Here is a 17,318-nt window from a genome sequence, read left to right on the forward strand (position 1 = left end):
TTGGAGAGGAACAGACCCCAAATGGGATTTTTTTAGGAATGGAACTGGATCCTCGCAGACACCGATGGATGTGTTGGGGGAAAGCTCAGCTGATTTTTCTGCTTTGTGGGGATTTCTGCCTTTTTTGGGTTTTTTTTCCCTCTCCCCTCCTCTGTTGGAGCCTGAACGAGGAGGAAATCTCTCCAAGGATTTCCTGGAGCAGCAGAAAAGATTTTTTGGGACAACTTCTGGGAGCTTTTGGGAATTGGGAACAAACCCAGGAGGGTCACCTTCCTGTCCCTTGCTCTGTCCCTTTCCCTCCTTTTCCCCCTTTCATTGGAATTTAATCGGAGTTTAATTGGAATTTTAATTGGAATAATCTAGGCTCAGCGACCTCCATTCCTGATTTTCCAATCATTCCTGATTTTCCAATCATTCCCACTTTTCCCATTCCCATTTCCCCAAATCTTCCCCCAAATCAGCCCTTCCTGCTTCTGGGAAAAGGGAATTTGGACTATTTTTGAGGACAAAACCCCGCAGAGGATTCACCTCCGGGAGCTCTGGGATGGATTTGAGGAGCTTTTGGGGTCTTAATGAGTTTGTTAATTTGCTAATTGTGATCCTTTGGCCCTGAAGGAGGCAGAGAGAAGGAAAATAAATCTGAGATTTTTCCCAAATGAGTTCTCTGCTGGCCAGGGATGCAGTGGGAAAATCCTGGAGGAAATCCAGGTTTGGTTTTGGGAATTTTGGGTCTTTGAGGAGAGTTTGGACACTGCAGGAAAAATGAAAATCGCCGTTGATGGTAGAGTTTTGGGGTTTTTCTAGTTTTGGTTGAATTTCTCCAGGTATGTGATGAGCCCCGGAGTGGGTTTGGATGGATTTGGGGATCCCAAATCCCAACCCTGATCCCAGATCCCAATCCCAGATCCTGACCCTAATCCCAGATCCTGACCCCAATCCCAGCTCCCAATCCCAGATCCTGACCCCAATCCCAGATCCCAATCCCAACCCCAATCCCAGATCCCGAACCTATTCCCAGATCCCAATCCCAGATCCTGACCCTAATCCCAGATCCTGACCCTGATCCCAGATCCCAATCCCAGATCCTGATCCCAATCCCAATCCCAGATCCCAATCCCAGATCCCAACCCTAATCCCAGATCCTGACTCCAATCCCAGATCCCAATCCCAGATCCCAACCCTAATCCCAGATCCTGACCCCGATCCCAGATCCCAATCCCAGATCCTGATCCCAATCCCAACCCCAATCTCAAATCCCAATCCCAGATCCCAACCCCAATCCCAGATCCCAGATCCTGATCCCAATCCCTGATCCCAATCCCAGATCCCAACCCCAATCCCAAATCCCAACCCCAATCCCTGACCCCAATCCCTGATCCCAATCCTGACCCCAATCCCAGATCCCAGATCCTGATCCCAATCCCAGATCCCAATCCCAGATCCCAATCCTGACCCCAATCCCAGATCCCGAACCTGTTCCCAGATCCCAACCCCGATCCCAAATCCAGATCCCCAATCCCAGATCCAAATCCCAGATCCCAACCCCAATCCCAATCCCAGATCCTGACCCTAATCCCAGATCCTGACCCCGATCCCAGATCCCAATCCCAGATCCCAATCCCAGATCCTGACCCCAATCCCAGATCCCAATCCCAGATCCCAATCCCAGATCCTGACCCCAATCCCAGATCCCAGATCCCAATCCCAAATCCCAACCCCAATCCCTGATCCCAATCCCAGATCCTGACCCCAATCCCAGATCCCAACCCTAATCCCAGATCCTGACCCCAATCCCAGATCCCAATCCTGACCCCAATCCCAGATCCCAATCCTGACCCCAATCCCTGATCCCAATCCCACATCCCAATCCCAGATCCCAATCCCAACCCAATCCCAAATCCCAACCCCAAGGAAGAGCTCTGACCCCTCAGCCTTTTCTGCTCCTCCTGTGCCACCAGAATTCAACATCATTCACCCCAAAACAACCCCACACATCAACCCTAAACCCTTAAAACCCCACAAAACCCCAAATCCAGCTAAAATCTCCTCCCCCAACCACCAAAACTGTCAGATTTTGGGGCTTTTCCCCCTTTTCCCCATTTTTTTTTTAAATTCCCTCTTCCTCCCCAGCTCTTTATCCCGATAACCACATTTGGGGAATATTTGATCCCAAAATATAAAATCTGCTGGTGATTAGTGCCAAAGGCTGGGTTTGCCTAATTAATGTTTTCCCTCTCATCTGCCAAATTTTTGGAAACATCACAGATAAATATGGAATTTTGGTGGCACTCAGGTCCTGGATTTGATTTCCTCTCAGCCTCTGGGGTTTGTTTTTTGCTGCATTTTATGGTCCAAAACCCCAAATTCCTCATGCCAGGTGATTTTCGTCCAGCCAGCCTCTCTGCAGACAAATTTTGGAAAAGGAATTTATTCCCAAATAAAGTTTTTTTTGCTAAAAAATGGTTTCTTTCCCTACGGTGGGAAGAATTCAAAGGGATTTTTGTCACATCAGTTTTTGCCCCAAATCTGATTTCCTTCGGGATGGTTGGGAGTGAAAAATGGATTTTTTCTCTGGGGTTTCTCTCTTTTCAAACGGTGCAATTTGGAATTGTGAATTTTGACAATTTTAGGGGTTTTTTTCCCTGTTTTTCTGAATATAAACTCCTGGGAAAAGCAAGATTTTGGGTCCTTCTCTTCCCCCTCAGAATTCCCAAGAGTTCCCAAAGTTCCAGGAGTTCCCAAAAGCCAAGGATTTGAGGGAAAAAAAGACTTTAAAAGTGAGAATTAGCAGCAATCCCTGGGGTTTGTGGTGCTGCCAGGAGGATTCTGGAGAAAATGTGGGAATTTGGGATGGATTGAGGTGGGAAAATCCCAAAAATCCAAACAGCATGGAAACGCCTGGATTGGGGAAATCCCAAAAATCCAAACGGCATGGAAACGCCTGGATTGGGATCCATAAAACTCCTGAGCTCAGGGAGATGAAAAAGTGTTTTATTTGGAAATTATTTTGGATTTTTCCTGAAAAATTCAAGGGGAGAACCAAACCCAAGCTGTGCTCCAGGGGTTTGGGGCTTTTCCAGCTCTGATTCCTCAGGTTTTTGTGCTGGAATAGAAAGAGAAATTCCAAATTCGGGTGGTGGAGTTGAAGGAAAAAATCAAAATTCAGGTGGAGGAGTAGAAGGAAAAAATCCAAATTCCTGAGATGCTGGAGTGGAAGGAAAAATTCCAAATTCAGTTGCTGGAGTAGAAGGAAGAATTCCAAATTCAGGTGAAGGAGTAGAAGGAAAAATTCCAAATTCAGATGGTGGAGGAGAAGGAAAAATTCCAAATTCAGGTGAAGGAGTAGAAGGAAAAAGTGCAAATTCCTGAGGTGCTGGAGTGGAAGGAAAAATTCCAAATTCAGGTGGTGGAGTAGGAGAAATTCAAAATTCTAGTGCTGGAGTGGAAGGAGAAATTCCAAATTGAGGTGAAGGAATAGAAGGAAAAATTCCAAATTCAGGTGAAGGAATAGAAGGAAAAATTCCAAATTCAGGTGAAGGAATAGAAGGAAAAATTCCAGACTCAGGTGCTGGAGTAGGAGAAATTCCAAATTCCTGAGGTGCTGGAGTAGAAAGAAAAATTCCAAATTCAGGTGAAGAAGTAGAAGGAAAAATTCCAAATTCACGTGAAAAAGTAGAAGGAAAAAATCCAAATTCAAGTGGAGGAGTAGAAGGGAAAAAGTCCAAATTCCTGAGATGCTGGAGTGGAAGGAAAAAATCCAAATTTAGGTGAAGGAGTAGCAGGAAAAATTCCAAATTCAGGTGGAGGAGTAGAAGGAAAAAGTCCAAAATTCAGGTGAAGGAGTAGAAGGAGAAATTCAAAATTCAAGTGCTGGAGTAGATGGAAAAAAATCCAAATTCCTGAAGTTCTGGAGTAGAAGGAAAAATTCCAAATTCAAGTGCTGGAGTAGGAGAAATTCCAAATTCAGGTGGTGAAATAGAAGGGAAACTTCCCCCGAATTTTCCTTGCAGAGCAAGAGGAGCTGGAAATCCTGAAAATCCTGGAAATCCTGGAAATCCTGGAAATCCTGGAAACCCTGAAAATCCCGGAAATCCTGGAAAACCTGGAAATCCTGGAAATCCTGGAAATCCTGAAAATCCTGGAAATCCCGGAAATCCTGGAAATCCTGGAAAACCTGAAAATCCTGGAAATCCTGGAAATCCTGGAAACCCTGAAAATCCCGGAAATCCTGGAAAACCTGGAAATCCTGGAAATCCTGGAAATCCTGAAAATCCTGGAAAAATCCTGAAAATCCTGGAAATCCCGAAAATCCTGGAAATACTGGAAATCCTGGAAATCCTGAAAATCCTGGAAATCCCGAAAATCCCAAAAATCCTGGAAATCCTGGAAAAATCCTGGAAATCCCAAAAATCCTGGAAATCCTGGAAATCCTGAAAACCCTGAAAATCCTGGAAATCCTGGAAATCCCGAAAATCCCAAAAATCCTGGAAATCCTGAAAATCCCGAAAATCCTGAAAATCCCGAAAATCCTGAAAATCCCGAAAATCCTGGAAATCCTGAAAAACCTGGAAATCCTGGAAATCCCAAAAATCCTGAAAATCCCGAAAATCCTGAAAATCCCGAAAATCCTGAAAATCCCGAAAATCCTGGAAATCCTGAAAAACCTGGAAATCCTGGAAATCCTGAAAATCCTGAAAATCCCGAAAATCCTGAAAATCCCAAAAATCCTGGAAATCCCAGAAATCCTGGAAATCCCGAAAATCCTGAAAATCCTGAAAATCCTGGAAAACCTGAAAATCCTGAAAATCATGGAAATCCTGAAAATCCTGAAAATCCCGAAAATCCTGGAAATCCCAAAAATCCCGAAAATCCTGGAAATCCTGGAAATCCTGAAAATCCTGGAAATCCTGGAAATCCTGAAAATCCCAAAAATCCTGGAAATCCTGAAAATCCTGGAAATCCTGGAAATCCTGGAAATCCTGGAAATCCTGGAAAAATCCTGGAAATCCTGGAAATCCTGAAAATCCCGAAAATCCTGGAAAAATCCTGGAAATCCTGAAAATCCTGAAAATCCTGAAAATCCGGGAAAACCTGGGAAAACCTGGAAATCCTGGAAATCCTGAAAATCCTGAAAATCCCGAAAATCCCGAAAATCCTGGAAATCCTGGAAATCCCAAAAATCCTGGAAAAATCCTGGAAATCCTGGAAAAATCCTGGAAATCCCAAAAATCCTGGAAATCCTGGAAATCCCGGAAAACCCAGTGCTGTCAGGGCTTAGAAAAAAAAGGGGAAAAAATGGATTTTCCATCCCCAAATTCTGCCGGCGAGCAGAGCCTGGATGCTCCCCTGGGGATCAATCCTCTTTTCTGAATTCTGCAACAGGAATGTGATGATAAAATAAAATTTAATTTCCTTTTTCCAGCCCCATCCCGAAGTTTTCCTCTGTTTCCCTCTGGATTTGGGGTTTGCTGCGAGTCGTGAGCTCAAAAAGGAGGAGAAAAACCCCAAATTTTGCCCCAAATTTTCTCATTTGTCACATTCCTGGGTTTTTTTCCCAGGTGGGAAATTCCATCTTTTCCATTCTCCTGGGAAAAGCCAACTGGAATTTGGGGTGGAAAGAGTTTGGGGTGAAATTTCCTTTTTTTTTCAGACATTAAAAATGATTTTCTTAATCATTAAAAACCTATTTTTGACATATTTGAATTCCCAGCGCAGTCTGGACTGTTCTGAGGGACTGAAGGCACTTTAAAAAAATTAAATTTAATTAAAATTTTAAATTTTTTGCTGTGATTTCCTATGGATTATTCACCCGGGCTGTTCTGAGGGACTGAAGGCACTTTAAAAATTAAAATTTAAAAATTTTTGCTGTGATTTCTTATGGATTATCCACCCGGGCTGAGGGTTTCAATTTAAAAATTGAAAATTTAATTTTTTTGCTGTGATTTCCTATGGATTATCTGCCCGGGCTGTTCTGAGGGACTGAAGGCACATTAAAAATTAAAATTTAAATTTTTTGCTGTGATTTCCTATGGATTTTCCACCCAGGCTGAGGGACTGAAGACACTTTAAAAATTGAAAATTTAATTTTTTTTCTGTGATTTCCTATGGATTATTCACCCAGGCTGAGGGTTTCAATTTAAAAATTGAAAATTTAAATTTTTTGTTGTGATTTCCTATGGATTATCTGCCCGGGCTGAGGGACTGAAGACACTTTAAAAAATTGAAAATTTAAAAATTTGGCTATGATTTCCTATGGATTTTCCACCCAGGCTGGAGGTTGGATGTGGAATAAAAACCTGATTTTGGGGAATTATTTCTTTTAAGAAATAATTTTTTATTTTTTCCCTGCAATAACTCATCGTTACCAGGAGGAGTTCCCAGAGTGAATAATTGAGATTTGAATCAAAGCTGTAATTTTTTTCTCATTTATTCTGCTTGGATTATTTAATTTTCTTCCTTGCACAGTGAAATTCCCTTCAATAATCTGGTTTTTATTTTATTTTATTTAAACAATATTCAGGGTCAATGCTTTGATTTCTGGAGGGTTCAGAATTATTTTAAATGCAAAAATCAGAATTATTTTAAATGCAAAAAATCAGAATTACTTCAAATGCAAAAATCAGAATTATTTTAAATGCAAAAATCAGAATTATTTCAAATGCAAAAAATCAGAATTACTTCAAATGCAAAAATCAGAATTATTTTAAATGCAAAAATCAGAATTATTTTAAATGCAAAAATCAGAATTATTTTAAATGCAAAAATCACTTTAAAACTCATTCCTAACCTGATACTCCCCAGCCAGCCTTCCTTTTATCTCCATCCCTTCATTCCCATCAGAAAAATCAATAATAAATCCATTTTTTTCCCATTTTTTTCCCCATTTTTTTCCCTTCCATCCCTCCCTCCCTTCCTTTTTTTCCCCAGGCTGGGAGAAGCTGAGCTAACAAAGCAAACAGGTAGGAGTTAATTTGATTTAATTAGGATTTTAAAAAAAAAATAAAATAAAATTCTGCCATCCTTGTGCTTTGCTCTAATTCTCCGAGTGGAGAAGCAGCAGATCTATAATTAGATTATATATATAGATCTCGTTTTTATGGAAATATTCTGATTTTTTAAACATATAAATCCCATTTATACATAAATTTTAACACATAAATCACCATTTTTAACAAAAAACGAGGGAAAAAAATTAAATAACCATCAACAAATGCTTCTCAAGCTCAACAACACCCCAAAAAATGGGGAAAAATTCCCTCAGCCGCTCAAATAAACAAATAATTGTGCCCTGGAAATGCCAGCCTGGGGTCCTAATTATCCTATTAATTATTAATTAATTATCCTATTAACTATTAATTATTAATTAAGAGCTCTGACAGCCAGCAGGGAGCAGATTGCTCCAGCAGAGCTCGTGGCTGGAGAAATCCAAAATCCAAAAAAAATCCAAAAGATGGATTTCCCAGGCAGAATGGAGAAGGGAATTTGGTGTTAAATGTGGTTTTTTGGGCCTCAGGGAGGGAGGAGAGGTGGGAATTTTCTGTCTCGTAGGTAATTTGGGATTTTTATGGGATTTTTTGGGGATTTTTTGGGGAAAAAAGGGGTTTTGAAGTGAGGTGGGATCACCTGGAGATGTTTTTTTCCCTTCCTGGGATGCAGGGATGGCAGGAAAGGTGGGAATTTTCTGTCTCGTAGGTAATTTGGGATTTTTATGGGTTTTTGGGGGAATTTTTGGGGAAAAAAGGGGATTTTTAGGTGAGGTGGAGTCACCTGGAGATGTTTTTTCCCCTCCTGAGATGCAGGGAAGACAGGAGAGGGTGAATTCTCTGTCTCGTGGATTTCTGTCTCGTAGGTAATTTGGGATTTTTATGGGTTTTTGGGGATTTTTTGGGGGAAAAAGGGGTTTTGAGGTGAGATGGGATCACCTGGAGATGGTTTTTTTCCCCTCCTGGGATGCAGGGGTGGAAGGAAAGGATGAATTCTCTATCTTGTGGTTGTCTGTCTCGCAGGAAATTTGGGATTTTTATGGGTTTTGGGGATTTTTTGAGGAAAAAGGGGTTTTGAGGTGAGGTGGAATCACCTGGAGATGGTTTTTTTCCCTTCCTGGAATGCAGGGAAGGCAGGAGAGGTGGGAATTTTCTGTCTCGTGGATTTCTGTCTCGCAGGTAATTTGGGATTTTCTGGGATTTTTTGGGGAAAAAGGGGTTTTGAGGTGAGGTGGAATCACCTGGAGATGGTTTTTTTCCCTCCTGGGATGCAGGGATGGAAGGAAAGGATGAATTCTCTATCTCGTGGATTTCTGTTTCGCAGGTAATTTGGGATTTTTATGGGTTTTGGGGATTTTTTGGGGGAAAAAGGGAGTTTTGAGGTGAGGTGGAATCACCTGGAGATGGTTTTTTCCCTTCCTGGGATGCAGGGATGGCAGGAGAGGGTGAATTCTCTGTCTCGTGGTTTTCTGTCTCGTAGGTAATTTGGGATTTTTATGGGTTTTGGGGATTTTTTGGGGAAAAAAGGGGTTTTTGGGGATTTTTTGGGGAAAAAAGGGGTTTTGAGGTGAGGTGGAATCACCCGGAGATGGTTTTTTCCCCTCCTGGGATGCAGGGATGGAAGGAAAGGATGAATTCTCTGTCTCGTGGATTTCTGTCTTGTAGGTAATTTGGGATTTTCTGGGATTTTTTGGGGAAAAAAGGGTTTTTGAGGTGCGGTGGGATCACCTGGAGATGGTTTTTTCCCTTCCTGGGATGCAGGGATGGCAGGAGAGGTGGGAATTTTCTGTCTCGTAGGAAATTTGGGATTTTTATGGGTTTTGGGGGATTTTTTGGGGGAAAAAGGGAGTTTTGAGGTGAGGTGGGATCACCTGGAGATGGTTTTTTCCCCTCCTGGGATGCAGAGAAGGCAGGAGAGGGTGAATTCTGTGTCTCGTGGATTTCTGTCTCGTAGGTAATTTGGGATTTTTATGGGTTTTTGGGGATTTTTTGGGGAAAAAAGGGAGTTTTTAGGTGAGGTGGGATCACCTGGAGATGGTTTTTTTCCCTTCCTGGAATGCAGGGTTGGAAGGAAAGGATGAATTCTCTATCTTGTGGATTTCTGTCTCGCAGGAAATTTGGGATTTTTATGGGTTTTGGGGATTTTTTTGGGGGAAAAAAGGGGTTTTTGAGGTGAGGTGGGATCACCTGGAGATGGTTTTTTCCCCTCCTGGGATGCAGGGATGGCAGGAGAAGGTGAATTCTCTATCTCGTGGTTTTCTGTCTCGTAGGAAATTTGGGATTTTCTGGGATTTTTTGGGGAAAAAAGCGGGTTTTGAGATGAGGTGGGAACACCTGGAGATGGTTTTTTCCCCTCCTGGGATTCAGGGATGGCAGGAGAGGATGAATTCTCTGTCTCGTGGTTTTCTGTCTCGTAGGAAATTTGGGATTTTTATGGGTTTTTGGGGATTTTTTGGGGAAAAAAGGGGTTTTGAGGTGAGGTGGAATCACCTGGAGATGGTTTTTTCCCTTCCTGGGATGCAGGGATGGCAGAAGAGGCTGAATTCTTGGATCATCAGCAGCAAAATGCTGGAAAAAATGGGATTTTGAAGGAGCAGGGAGCTCCCTGCAGCTGCCCCGGGAGGATCAGAGCATCACCTTCACCAAAAAAATGAGGAAAAACCCAATTTTCCACCATTTCCCACTGATTTTCCTGATCTTTCCCCCCTTTTTCACACCCCAAATCCTGAATATTTCACAAAGAGCGATTTCCCCTCATTCCCAGGAAAACCAAACTCCATTTTCCCTCTTTCCCCCCTCGATCTGAGCTATAAAAAAATCTCCAGGTGGTTTTGTCACTTTATTTAAAAAGCTGACAGGAACCTCCACCCTGTGCTGGCAGAAGTCAAATAAACCTTTTTTTATTTTATCCCCTGCAGTGACATCACTGAAAACATTCCTGGATAAAGGAGGAGAGGAGGAAAAGCGTTTTAAATTTGATTTTTTGGAGGGCTGGAAGGAGGTTTGAGGGTGATTGTGGGGTTTGTGAGGAGCTGCAGGCAGGTTCCTCCCCTGGAGGTTATTGCCAAATTCCTCTTTGCTGCTGGAGGATTTTGGGCTCTTCCTGCTTTGCAGACCTCTGGAATAAAAAAAAAAATAGTATAATATAATTAATATAATATAATACAACATAATATAATATAATATAATATAATATAATATAATATAATATAATACAACATAATATAATATAATATAATACAACATGATATAATATAATATAATATAATATAATATAATATAATATAATATAATATATTATATATATAATAGAATATTCTATTATAATGTCATATAATATAAATAATATAAAATAATATAATACAACATAATATAATATAATATAATATAATATAATATAATATAATAATATAATATAATAAACAATATAACGTAATATAACAATGTAATATAACATAACAATATAATGCAATACAATATAACACAATATTACATAACATAATATAATATCACATAATACACTATAATATAAAATAATAATATAAAATAATAATATAAAATAATAATATGAAATAATAATATGAAATAATAATATGAAATAATAATATAAAATAATAATATGAAATGATAATATGAAATAATAATATAAAATGATAATATAAAATAATAATATGAAATAATAATATGAAATAATATGAAATAATAATATAAAATGATAATATAAAATGATAATATAAAATAATAACAACCTCCAAAATGAGAATTCCTGAATTCCTTCACCTTTCCCAGCTGGTCAGGAGGGAAAACTCGAGGGAAAAACGAGGATCTGCTGCTCCTGCTGGTGGCAGAGCAAAGAGGGGCCTGGAGAGGTCTGACAGCAGCAGAGGGACAGGTTTGGATGTGATCCATGAAAAACAGAATATTCCTGGAGTTTGGGCACTGGGAATGGAGCTGGGAAGGGTTTGGAGCACTGGGAATGAACTGGGAATGAACTGGGAATGAACTGGGAATGAACTGGGAATGGAGCTGGGAATGAACTGGGAATGAACTGGGAATGAACTGGGAATGGAGCTGGGAAGGGTTTGGAGCACTGGGAATGAACTGGGAATGAACTGGGAATGAACTGGGAATGGAGCTGGGAATGAACTGGGAATGAACTGGGAATGAACTGGGAATGAACTGGGAATGGTTTGGAGAACTGGGAATGGAACTGGGAATGAACTGGGAATGGACTGGGAATGAACTGGGAATGAACTGGGAATGAACTGGGAATAGTTTGGAGCATTAGAAATTGAACTGGGAATGGTTTGGAGCACTGGGAATGAACTGGGAAGGGTTTGGAGAACTGGGAATGAACTGGGAATGAACTGGGAATGAACTGGGAATGAACTGGGAAGGGTTTGGAGAACTGGGAATAAACTGGGAATGAACTGGGAATGAACTGGGAAGGGTTTGGAGCACTGGGAATAAACTGGGAATGAACTGGAGAACTGGGAATGGAGCTGGGAATGGTTTGGAGAACTGGGAATGAACCTGGAATGGTTTGGAGTGATGGGAATGGAACTGGGAATGAACTGAACTGGGAATGGTTTGGAGCACTGGGAATTGAACTGGGAATGGTTTGAAGAACTGGGAATTTAATTGGGAATGGTTTGGAGCACTGGGAATGGTTTGGAGCACTGGGAGTTGAACTGGGAATGGTTTGGAGCACTGGGAATGGAGATGGGAGTGAACTGGGAATGGTTTGGAGAATTGGGAATTGAACTGGGAATGGTTTGGAGCACTGGGAATGAACTGGGAATGAACTGGGAATGGTTTGGAGCACTGGGAATGAACTGGGAATGAACTGGGAATGAACTGGGAATGGTTTGGAGCACTGGGAATGAACTGGGAATGAACTGGGAATGAACTGGGAATGAACTGGGAATGCTTTGGAGCTCCAGGAGCAGCTGAGGGAGTTGGAATGTTGCTCCTGGAGAAAATGGGATCAGGGGGACCTGGTGGCTCTGCTGGCAGGAGGGGACAGCTGGGGGGACAGCCAGGAGGGGACAGCCAGGGGGACAGCTGTGCTCCAGGGGACAGGAGGGGACAGGAGGGGACAGGAGGGGACATCCAGGGGGGACAGCTGTGCTCCAGGGGACAGGAGGGGACAGCCAGGGGGGACAGCTGTGCTCCAGGGGACAGGAGGGGACAGCTGGGGACAGCTGTGCTCCAGGGGACAGGAGGAGCAGGAAGAGCCTCAGGATGTCCCAGGGAGGGTCAGCTGGACATCAGCAGGAATTTCCTCATGGAAAGGATATTCCCTGGACAACAGCCCTGCTCCACCCCTGGAAGTGTCCAAAATCCTGGGATGTGGCACTTGGGGACATTGGTTAGTGCTGGATGTGGCACTTGGGGACATTGGTTAGTGCTGGATGTGGCACCTGGGGACATTGGTTCGTGCTGGATGTCACTGCTGGGCTGGCAGTTGGAATTGTGAACCTTAAAGGTCTTTTCCAGCCTCAACAATTCCACGATTCTAAACCAGAAGCTTGGAGCAATTAGCAGGTTAATTAAGATTTTTCTCGCTGTGGCACCTCCATGGCATTCCTTCCTTTCCCCTCCCCAGCCAGGACAGCAACTCCAGAGAGGATCTGCATCCCTCCCAAAATAAACTTTTCCTCGGTGTTTCATCCCCGAGGATGGGGTCTGCCATTTCTGTCAGCCTCAGTCCTTGCAAGGATTCAGTTTTTCCCCTTTTTCCTCCCATTTTCCTATTTTCTATTAGATTTTCCTCTTTGAGGATGGGATCAGCCAGGCCCTGTGTCAGCCTCAATCCTTGCAAGGATTCAATTTCTCCTCTTTTTTTTTCTCCCATTTTCCTATTTTCTGTTAGATTTACTGCTTTGAGGATGGGATCAGCCATTTCTGTCAGCCTCAGTCCTTGCAATGATTCAATTCTTCCCCTTTTTCCTCCCATTTTCCTATTTTCTGTTAAATTTTCCTCTTTGAGGATGGGATCAGCCAGGCCCTGTGTCAGTCTCAGTCCTTGCAAGGATTCAATTCTTCCCCTTTGCCCTCACATTTTCCTATTTTCTGTTAGATTTTTCTCCTTGAGGATGGGATCAGCCCAACCCTGTGTCAGCCTCAGACCTTGCAAGGATTCAGTTTTTTTTCCTTTTTCCTCCCATTTTCCTATTTTCTGTTAAATTTTCCTCTTTGAGGATGGGATCAGCCATTTGTGTCAGCCTCAATCCTTGCAAGGATTCAATTCCCCCTCTTTTTTTCCTTTCCATTTTCCTATTTTCTGTTAAATTTTTCTCTTTGAGGATGGGATCAGCCAGGCCCTGTGTCAGCCTCAGTCCTTGCAAGGATTCAGTTTTTCCCCTTTTTCCTCCAATTTTCCTATTTTCTGTTAATTTTTTCTCTTTGACAGTGGGATCAGCCAGGCCCTGTCAGCCTCAGTCCTTGCAAGGATTCCATTCCTCCGCTTTTTTTTCCTTTCCATTTTCCTATTTTCTGTTAAATTTTTCTCCTTGAGGATGGGATCAGCCAGGCCCTGTGTCAGCCTCAGACCTTGCAAAGATTCAATTCCTCCCCTTTTTTCCCCCTCCCATTTTCCTGTTTTCTGTTAAATTTTCCTCTTTTCCCCCTTTTCTTTTCCCTCCTGCTGGGTCTCACCCCTCTCCCTCCACAGATCCAATATAAACCACAAAACAACAACAAGAAAACAAGATTTGGGGAAAAATCCTGTTCACCTCCCCAGCGGATCCAACCAGAACATTGGGAACACAAACCCATCCCAAGGAAAAGGATAAGATCAGGCAGCAGAGCAGCCCTGGCTGCCATCCCTGCTCCAGTGGGTGATTATTCCCGTTTTCCTGACAGGTTCCCATCTGGCTGGGGCTGGCTGCTGCATCCTAAAGAGCAGGAGGAAGGGGAAGCAGGGATTCCAGGCCGAGCTGTGCATGGTTTGGGATGCTCAGGGATGCTGAGGAATGTTTGTCCGCAGAGCTGGAGGAGGGAAAAGCAGAGGGAATGTTTGGAAGGAAGGAGGAGCAGGCTGGGAAAGGCAGAGGGCAGAGCTTGGGGTGGGATTTGGGGAGGGGAGGGTGGAGGGTGGGACAGGAATGTGGGGCAGAGCTGGATCTGCATCCACCTGGGTCATCTGCATCCACCTGGATCTGCATCCACCTAGATCTGCATCCACCTGGATCATCTGTATCCACCTGGGTCATCTGCATCCACCTGGATCTGCATCCACCTGGATCTGCATCTACCTGGAGCATCTGCATCCACCTGGATCATCTGTATCCACCTGGATCTGCATCCACCTGGATCATCTGTATCCACCTGGATCATCTGCATCCACCTGGATGATCTGCATCCACCTGGGTCATCTGCATCCACCTGGATCATCTGCATCCACCTGGATCATCTGCATCCACCTGGATGATCTGCATCCACCTGGGTCATCTGCATCCACCTGGGTCATCTGCATCCACCTGGATCATCTGTATCCACCTGGATCTGCATCCACCTGGATCTGTATCCACCTGGATCATCTGTATCCACCTGGATCTGCATCCACCTCATCCCTGCCCTGCCTCTTCCACATTCCCTCCTTCCCGAGGTTCATCTGAAGGCAGGGAGCAGGAGCTGAGCCTCAGGATTTGGCCTCTGGAATCTTCCAAACCATCTTGGAAAAGGAGCAGGAGCTAAGCCTCTGGATTGTGCCTCTGGAATCTTCCAAAGAGCCTTGGAGAATTCCCTGGGCTCCTCCTGGGATTCTGCCTTGGGAATCTTCCAAACCACCCTTGGAAAGGGAGCAGGAGCTGAGCCTCTGGATTCTGCTTCTGGAACCTTCCAAGCAACCTTGGAGAGTTCCCTGGGCTCCTCCTGCTTCTTCTACTCCCCCATTCCCTCCATCCCAAGGTTTAGGGCTTTTAGGGCCGGGAGCAGGAGACAGACCTTTGGATTTGCTTCTGGAATTTTCCAAACCACTTTGGCTCCCCTCGGGCTTCTCCAGCCTCTTCCACTCCCATATTCCCTCCTTCCCAAGGTTTAGATCCTTCATCTGGGACTTTGGATTTGGCCTCTGGAATCTTCCAAACAACCTCAGAGAGATTCCTGGGTTCCTCCTGCCTCTTCCAGTCCCATGTTCTCTCCATCACAAGGTTCATCTGAAGGCAGGGAATAGGAGATGAGCCTCTGGATTCTGCTTCTGGAATCTTCCAAAGAGCCTTGGAGAATTCCCTGGGCTCCTCCTGGGATTCCACCTCTGGAATCTTCCAAACCACCTTGGTTGCCCCTGGGCTCCTCCTGCCTCTTCTACACCCACATTCCCTCCTTCCCAAGGTTTAGATCCTTCATCTGGGACTCTGGATTTGGCCTCTGGAATCTTCCAAACAACCTCAGAGAGATTCCTGGGCTCCTCCTGCCTCTTCTATTCCCACATTCCCTCCTTCCCAAGGTTCATCTGGAAGGCAGGGAACAGGAGTTGAGCCTCTGGATTTGGCCTCTGGAATCTTCCAAACCACCCTTGAGAGCTCCCTGAGTTCCTCCTGCCTCTTCTATTCTCACATTCCCTCCATCCCAAGGTTTAGGGCTTTTAGGGCAGGGAGCAGGAGCTGAGCCTTTGGATTTGGCCTCTGGAATCTTCCAAACCACCTTGGTTCTCCTTGGGCTTCTCCAGCCTCTTCCACTCCCATATTCCCTCCTTCCCACGGTTTAGATCCTTCATCTGGGACTTTGGATTCTGCTTCTGGAATCTTCCAAAGAGCCTTGGAGAGTTCCCTGGGCTCCTCCTGGGATTCTGCCTCTGGCATTTTCCAAACCACCTTGGTTCCCCCTGGGCTCCTCCTGCCTCAGTGGTTGGCTGAGGCAAACACCCCCTTCCTGAATTCTGGGATTGATCCCACTCCAAGGGTTTTAAAATCCATGGAAGTGATGCCTGGTGGAAGGGCAGAGCGCTGTGAGTTCCCCTCAGCCACCAGCAGGGACCAAAATGGGGTGGGAAAGGCAGGAAAAGGACAATTTCCAGCATTAAATCCACTCCTGCCCCACACAGCAGGCTCTGGTCCCAGGGGGAATGGGGACAGCTGGAAATTCTGATTATTAGGGAAGATCCTGCTGTGGTTTCCTGCAGCCCCAGGGTCCAGCAGGGAGGTTTGGGGTGCAGAGGGGACAGGGAAGAGGCAGAATTCCCCAGGATGGGATCAGCCTCAATCCCTGTGTCAGCCTCAGACCTTGCAAGGATTCAATTCTCCTTTTTTCCCTCCATTTTCCTATTTTCTGTTAGATTTTCCTCTTTGGGGATGGGATCAGCCATTTCTGTCAGCCTCAATCCTTGCAAGGATTCATTTCTCCTTTTTTCCCTCCATTTTCCTATTTTCTGTTAGATTTTCCTCTTTGAGGATAGGATCTGCCATTTCTGTCAGCCTCAAACCTTGCAAGGATTCAATTTCTCACCTTTTCTCCTCCATTTTCCTATTTTCTGTTAGATTTTCCTCTTTGGGGATGGGATCTGCCATTTCTGTCAGCCTCAGACCTTGAATCAAGGATTCAATTCTCCTTTTCCTCCTCATTTTCCTGTTTTCTGTTAAATTTTCCTCTTTTTCCCCCTTTCTTTTCACTCCTCCTGCTGGGTCTCCTCCCTCTCTCTGCACAGATCCAATATAAAAGGCAAAATAATACCAATAAAATAAGATTTGGGGTAAAATCCTGCTCAGCCTCCCAGCGGATCCAACCAGGATTTTGGGAACACAAATCCCTGCCCCTTCCCCATCCTCTGCCAGTCCCTAAAAACAACCATCTGAGAGGAATATGGTGCTTTTATCGAGAGAATTCCTCACGCAGGATGACAGGAAACTGCGCCTGAATTCCCCGTGCTGGATGAGTCAACAATTCCCACTAATCATTTCCTTTTATCATTCTGTAACAAGCCCGAATCTGCTTTTTTTTAGGGATAAATTAAAGGCTGCAGCTCCTCAATAACGCTCGAGAAGGAGGAACTGTTCGGCAAAGGAGGAAAAATTTGATTTAGAGAGATTAAGGAGGAGAAATTTACTGCCTAAAATGGCAGAGCAGGGGCACAGATAAGACTTGGAGCATTATGGTTTTCTTCTGCAGATGTTGTTGTTTTTTATTGTTACTGCCATTTATTATTATTATTTTTGTTATTATTATTATCGTTATTCTTGTTCTTATTATAATTATTATTGTTATTATTATTTCCATTTTCCGCTTTTTATTTTCCATTGCTTATAGCACAATAAAGGATTCTTTTCAGGCCCGTTGGTGCAAGTTTTCATTAATTTTCTTTCAGCCCCCAACCACCTTTTGTGTTTCCTTTTA

General features: G+C 43.8%; 4 long non-coding RNA genes across 12 annotated transcripts in view; 3 read left to right on the plus strand and 1 right to left on the minus strand.

Annotated features, from left to right (window-relative positions):
* Window positions 1-3,955, plus strand: part of LOC146426662 (uncharacterized) — a 117,029-nt gene extending 113,074 nt beyond the window's left edge. Inside the window, exons 2-3 of one of the 9 annotated variants that reach the window (XR_014856681.1) lie at window positions 3,167-3,565; window positions 3,835-3,955. This is a non-coding gene — a long non-coding RNA (uncharacterized LOC146426662). The other 8 variants (XR_014856678.1, XR_014856682.1, XR_014856684.1 and 5 more) reach the window with 8 other exon arrangements.
* A 1,264-nt stretch (window positions 3,956-5,219) lies between these two features.
* On the plus strand, window positions 5,220-6,298 carry LOC146426682 (uncharacterized). The gene is made up of 3 exons (XR_014856707.1): window positions 5,220-5,740; window positions 5,834-5,901; window positions 6,277-6,298. It is a non-coding gene; the product is annotated as an uncharacterized LOC146426682 (long non-coding RNA).
* Window positions 6,299-14,366: 8,068 nt separating this feature from the next.
* Window positions 14,367-15,374, minus strand: LOC146426683 (uncharacterized). The gene is made up of 3 exons (XR_014856709.1): window positions 15,263-15,374; window positions 14,967-15,205; window positions 14,367-14,661 (listed from the first exon to the last, which is right to left on the minus strand). It is a non-coding gene; the product is annotated as an uncharacterized LOC146426683 (long non-coding RNA).
* Window positions 14,784-17,143, plus strand: LOC146426684 (uncharacterized). Its single transcript, XR_014856706.1, has 2 exons — window positions 14,784-14,897; window positions 15,025-17,143. It is a non-coding gene; the product is annotated as an uncharacterized LOC146426684 (long non-coding RNA).
* Window positions 17,144-17,318: the final 175 nt, after the last annotated feature.

The sequence above is a fragment of the Lichenostomus cassidix genome, chromosome 27, assembly GCF_008360975.1.
Source record: "Lichenostomus cassidix isolate B80296 chromosome 27, HeHo_3.0, whole genome shotgun sequence".
NCBI lineage: Eukaryota > Metazoa > Chordata > Aves > Passeriformes > Meliphagidae > Lichenostomus > Lichenostomus cassidix.